A 6,419-nucleotide genomic window follows, 5' to 3' on the forward strand; every position below is an offset into this window, starting at 1 on the left:
TGGGAACGGCATGGAGGGGGTGTAGGTTGGGGTGGATCTGCAGAGGGGTGAAAAGATGTTGTTCCACCTCTCTTCCTGCTTTGATTCCTCCTCTCAATAGTAAAGCAGAGTGGAGTGTCAGTAAACTGCTGCAAAAGCAGTTTGTGAGCTGTCATGGCCAAGCACCAGATTAACCCATCTCTGGCTCCATAAGCTTAGGATCCCTGCTCACCATATAAAACTGCAGTGGCTACAAATAAGGGTTAACCTGGCTCTTGGGAGTGACACCTCTTCCCATAGCAGGGTGTTGCCTCCATTCCTCTCTGCCTTACTCCACACCCCCATTTTCAAAGTCCTATATTCCCTGGGTATAGACAAACCCCAAGACTTTGACACAACCTCAGTGAAAATAGTGGAAAGTAAAAGTAGTTTGATTAAATGATCCAGCTTGGTTTTAATGGGGTCATGTTGCCATATACCCCCTGAGAATCTAACCCTTAAGATTTTCTCAGATGTAATAATACAGGGTGCTCATGCTTCTTACACAAGACAGAGAATTGTAAGAAAAGCATTGACTCAGCCCTTTGAAACTCACAACTCATTCACAAGTGAGCTTCAGCTTCCCTTCCTATTCATGCCTTGAAAACTAATTCTTTGTTTTACAAAATTTTGGCCAGAGCTTTTCTGCTTGATGTTACAAACTCCTGCCTATTGGATGTGGGCTGGACTGATGATTCCATTGTTATGAATGAATACAGTGCTCTTTGTTTCTGTCCAGGAAGCTGAAGCGCTTCATTTTACTATGAGAAAGATGGCTCCATTCTTCATCAGAATCCAGTTTTCTCCGGGACTCTGCATGTGGGTCACTTATAAAGGTCTTGACAAAGGATTGGGCCTTACATAGGTAAAATACAGCAGTGGTGGATTTCCTTCCCTTGCAACCTTTGTGATCCACATCCTCACAAAATAAAAGATTCCTGGTTTTGATGCTATGGCTTAGCAAGGCTTTTATTTGAGTAAGAGCACTGCTACAGTCTTAATACAAGCTTTTGTCCCTCATTACTGTATTGATTATTGTAATTATGTCCTTTTTGGACTTTCCCAAACTACATTATACCAATTATCGTTGGTTTAAAATGCCATTACACTCTACATGTCCTGGTGTCAGGAAAAGAGAAAAAAAAATAAAGATTAATTTGAGAGAGCTGCCCGCACTTCCAGTAAGGCCTTTTATGGATTAGAAAGCCTGGCAGTGGTTCTAGTTTCTCGTGTTACTGATGGTTATACTCTGCAGATATCTTTCCAAACTCCATGCCAAAGACTTACTCATCTCCACTTCTCGCGTCCAGAATCATTCAGATTTTGAAGGAGGATTTGCTGGAGGGGTTCCATGCTCTTAGCCCATTCTTGGGCAATTGTTTAAACAATTTTTGAACTCCTGCACAGCTTGCACATGGAGACAGTGAAATCCTAGCCTGACTAAAGCCAATGGGAGCTTTTGTGTTTGACTTCTGTGATTTCACTCACTGTATCCTTATGTTGGTCAAAGAAATATTGCTCAGTAGGAAAACTTGCCTTCTGTGCTTTTGTCACACACATTGGACAATTATCCTATATAACCCCCCCAAACAAACAAACAAACACACCCTCAAAACAAAAAACTTACTGGGTTTTGTTCAAACAAGTGCTTATTTGACCTAACTTGCTGGGAACCTAAAGGCAGTTCTTTGGGTGTTTTTTTCCTACAGTATTTGGCCTGAGTAAGATTTGCCTCCTCACACAGAAAAAGACAGTGCAAGTCCAATCTATTATTAAAACCCTTTGGCTCTAGGGTACTACTTAATCAGTACTGAGGCCTTGTGTTGGCTTTCTGTAGAGTGGTGACTTTCACACTCTCGACTTGGGGGATTCCCTCCCCAAATTTCACAGATAATTCAGGCTATACTTTCCCTGATGTTTCATCTTGTTCAGTAGTTGAGTAACAAAGTCATTCCTGCAAATATAAAGGCCCTTTTATGAAGATGATGTTCAGAATTTAATGCCTGGATTCATAGGTAGTTGGGCATATGTGCAACATTACGCTTCATCCTCCTGTAAGGAGTGGGATGACTCACAAGGCTGGAGTTAAGCGAGGGCTTAAGTACTTGCTGAATCAGAGTCTAGTTGAGTATAAGAATCATTGTATAATATGCACTGTATAATGTAGTGTTGATTTCATCCTTCCTCTGTTGAACGTGTGGATTTCCCCTTCTCTGAATCAGGGTTGTAAGGGTCAGCTGATTTAAACCACCCTGCATGATTGCAGGAATGCTATTCCTAGGTCATCCTTGTCCAATCCCTGAACAACTCAATGATGAAGATACTACAACTGCCCTGGGCAGCCTATTCCACTGCCTCACTATTCTAACAGTCAGGACATTTTTCCTGAGATCTAATCTAAATTTACTTCATTGCAGTTTGCTTCTGATTTGTTATTCTTCCTTCTTAGGGCCTGGATACATGACACATTGATACCAGTGTCATCAGCCTCATGTTGAGATAAAAATGTAATGAACAGAAGATGCAAACACTGGGATAACTGTGTCCAATACAATGAAGAATTACCTCTGAAAGAATAAGGGGTAAAAATCCACTACTGTGAATTACACCAGTGTAGGAGTTGTGCAGGGACCATATTTTATCCTTGGCTGGCTGTTTGTTCGTGGCCACCTAGTGGCAAGATGCAGTAGTAGCAGACTTCTGTTTGAACTGCCCTGTATGCTACATGCTCCTGTGTCATTAACATTAGCGTATACTATCAATGTCAATCACGCGTGGCATAGGTTGTGCGCCTATGCTTTGGTTTTGATTTGTCTGTCTTTTTTGCCAGATCCATTGATATTAATGCGTTTAAGACCAGGCTTTTCTTGGTGTTAACAAAGGGCATTCATGAGGACATTATGGAACTCCGAAGCAGCACCATTGGAGACAAATTGAATGCATGAAAAAAGTTGACTCACTACTCTTAGATTTTGTTTCTGCATTAATCTAGCCATGCTGCTTTCTACAGTTGCTGCCATGATAGTAGCAGCAGTTGAGATTTCTGCATGTAAATTGTGTTGCAAACTCATTAGTGTTGCTTGGTTGCTAGCCGGGATGCTGATTCTGATTTAGGGTATTTTGACACTTAGCAACAAACTGAGCTGTGGTGAGCAGGTGGCTGAGCCAAAATAGTACAGGAGTTTGCAGTGAGCTGAGATAACAACAAGGAATTGCCAGTCAGAATATTCCAATTTGTTTGCTTGTTAAAGCAGCTGAGGAAAAGACCATCTTTGAACCATGCATTCCCACACAACATTTGATTTAAACACACAGTAGTACAGGTGTATTCCTTTACACCAATAGGAACATGCTCCCAAAGTCAAGATAATGTCAGTCTGACAAATAGACTGGCTCACCTTTGGCACTAGAGTGCATTTGTTTCTTCTTCCTACTCAGTGGATTTTGAACAAGTCAGTCCTCAAGTCTCCCACCAGCACTTGGGCCTCTGACTGCTTCCTGTGTTTGATTTGCCCACACTTGAAGGTCTATGTTGCTGTGCTCTCCTTTCCAAGAAGGCTTTTAATTCCCTGTGAGGCAATGGCTTGGGTTCTGAGGTGGTTCTGTAGAAGAGTTTAGGCTCTTATTCTGGGGTATCATCTCCTTCCTATCAACACAATGACACTCATCCCAGTGCAAAGGCAGACAGGGATGGTTTATGAAAACTCCTACAGTAAGGGCCAAAATACATTACAAAGCCTCTTTCACTATAGCTATGTTGCTATAGCTAGATTAGAAAAGACCCTTACAGGAGGCATAGCATATACCAACAACAGGGTTTTTCCTGCTGTTGTAGCTACACCAGCTTTCTGAACAAGGTAACACTACTTTTGTCATATTGATTTGTCATAGTTGCATCCACAGCAGGGGTTTTTCTGGCCTAACTATATTGGAAGGTGGGGTATGATCGACTCACAGCCCAGCTAACATAGCTATGCTTTCAAAATTCTGTAGGGTGAATTGAGCCTAACTCGAGCATGGTTCTTGTCCACCAATGCACGTCACCCATGCACTGTAATAGTTGTATCCCACCACAACACATGCAAGTGAGAGAACTGACAGTCTGAAAATGCATGATGCTGGGAGCAGTTTTTGCAGGGAAGAGAAGACTGCTCCTAGTAGCTAATGGTCACTTGGCACAGCTGAGTACTGGAACACTGAGTCTAAAATTGAGCAGTAAAATAGCCAAGATCTAGCAACAAAGTTAAACATTTCATATCAGGCAATATACATATTTTATATCAGTTATACATATTCATCATATGCTCACATTATTTCCTTGATCGGCCTTGTGGCACTATGGCCTTGTGGACAGAGGAAGGAGCTTGCAGGATGAGAAGCTGTAGCAGGATGACGGTCTAGTTTAGCCTAAGATCTGCCATGCAGTTCTATGACCAATCTTTCTGTGCCTTGGCAAAATGGGAACAGTAATACCATATTTTCCTACATAGAATGCAGCCTGGAATACAACGTGCACTTTAAAGGCAGAATAAAAGAGAACTCTTTCCTTGAAACTACTGATAAGCAGCAGTAAGCAGGGATCCCAGCATACTCATTTTGCTGCTTCCTGTGGAATTTGTGTAGGCTTACTTTCTCTTTCCCCTGCCACCTCTCAGAGGTAGGAATTTCTATTACTGTGTTTTCTTGCTTACAATGCACATTCCAATTTCTAGTAGATGGGGTTTTTTTTGTTTTTGTTTTTGTTTTGTTTTGTTTTTTTAGGGAAAGGGAAGGTGCATGTTGTATATGAGAAAATATAGTACATATGCCTGGCATGGGGGTTAGCACTTGTGAGACATGCCATCTGTTTGGGAACCACGTTGTGACTACCAGCTAGAAGTTAAGTGATCAAAAAATCTCCCAGAGAGAATGAGGAAGGGGTTGGTGCTGTAGCCACCTTGGGAACTATATGGCCCCCTGGGTAGTAGCTGTGCCAAAGTTTCTTGGAGGCAGATTCTTGACTGCTGTGTGATATATACCAGGGTGTGGGCAGTTAGGTCTAATGGCTAGACACCCAAAGCAAAGGCGCAATCCAGTTCCTAGAGAGCTAGGGGTCTGGAAGGGTCTCACGTCAGAACTGTATTCAGAAGCCATAGCCAAAGTCAGGATAGGCTTGGGTCAGAAGCCAAAGCTAGAGATAGGGTAGGCCAAGGGCTAATCAGAATCAGATGCCAAAAGCCAGAGCCAGAAGTCAAGCCAAAACTAAGGGCAGAGAACTGGAATCAGGGCATGCCAAGGCTCTTACCAGAGTCAGAAGCTAGAGTTGGAGCCAGGAATAAAAAAAAAAAAAAACAACAACACACCACCCCAGAAAAACAGCAAGGAAACACATAGAGAGTCAGAAGTAAAAACTTCCACCTTTTCCTGGACAAGGGCACTGTGGGCTTTTAAGGGCTCGAGTGGGTGAAGCCATTGCCTGTGGCTTCAGGGGACTGGCTGCCCTGATTGCCTCACTCAGTCCAGCTGGGACCAGGACACTGCTCTGGCTTTGGTGTATGTGGTGCCTGTTCAGGGGATGACTCTCCCTGATCTCTTGATTGGAACTAGCTGGGTCCAGGGTTCTGGCTTGGCCTCATTACACTGTGGAGATCTCCTGTGCAAAGTCTGTGTACAAGGCTTTAGAGTCAGCTTGTTAGACCAAGTTTTTAATAGAAGATTAGGGATTTGCATTACTTTAGTTTTCAGGCATCCAACCTGAGACAACTTAACATACTTTTTTTATGAAGGGTGATGCTGAGCACTTGTAGGACAATTAGGCTCCTTTTAAGGTGTCTCAAAATGAGTACCCAACGTCACTGGCCACACTTGAAAATTTTGACATTTGGTGGTGACAAGGTGTATAAAGGTTCAAAACTATTAGTATAGCCATAACAAAATCAATTAAAATAGCTCCTATTTAAATTATTATTTCAGTTGGGGAATAAGAGGAGTGCAGAAACAGAATTTAATATGCAAAGCCCATCTTAACAGAAATGCTATAGCCAGTTATTAAAGTAGTGGGGAGGGGGCAAAGAAAACAATACAGATGATAATATATGGGTGAATTATCAGGTTTGGTGGTAAAAGATTTTTTCATTTAAGTTTACCTCAAACAAGACTTTTAAACACAGTCAGACATTCTGCACATCACATCTACCAGGGCAGGGAATTCAACAAGCAAACACAAGAATCCAAGGGGCAGGTCCCAGGTGATGAAATGATTCAGATGCGAGGAATACTCAAGTGTCCCACTGAGGCTCAGAGCAGAGCTTGCACAGGGACACTGGCAGCCATTGCACTATTAAAAATGCTGAAGGAAGGCTATGAAAAGCCCTCTACAGAAATTGGGGTTAATGAACCAAATTTAACCCTGCTCTAAGTGG

Source organism: Gavialis gangeticus, unplaced genomic scaffold (genome assembly GCF_001723915.1).
Source record: "Gavialis gangeticus isolate Ggan-Ray unplaced genomic scaffold, GavGan_comp1, whole genome shotgun sequence".
In the NCBI taxonomy this organism is placed as follows: Eukaryota; Metazoa; Chordata; order Crocodylia; family Gavialidae; genus Gavialis; species Gavialis gangeticus.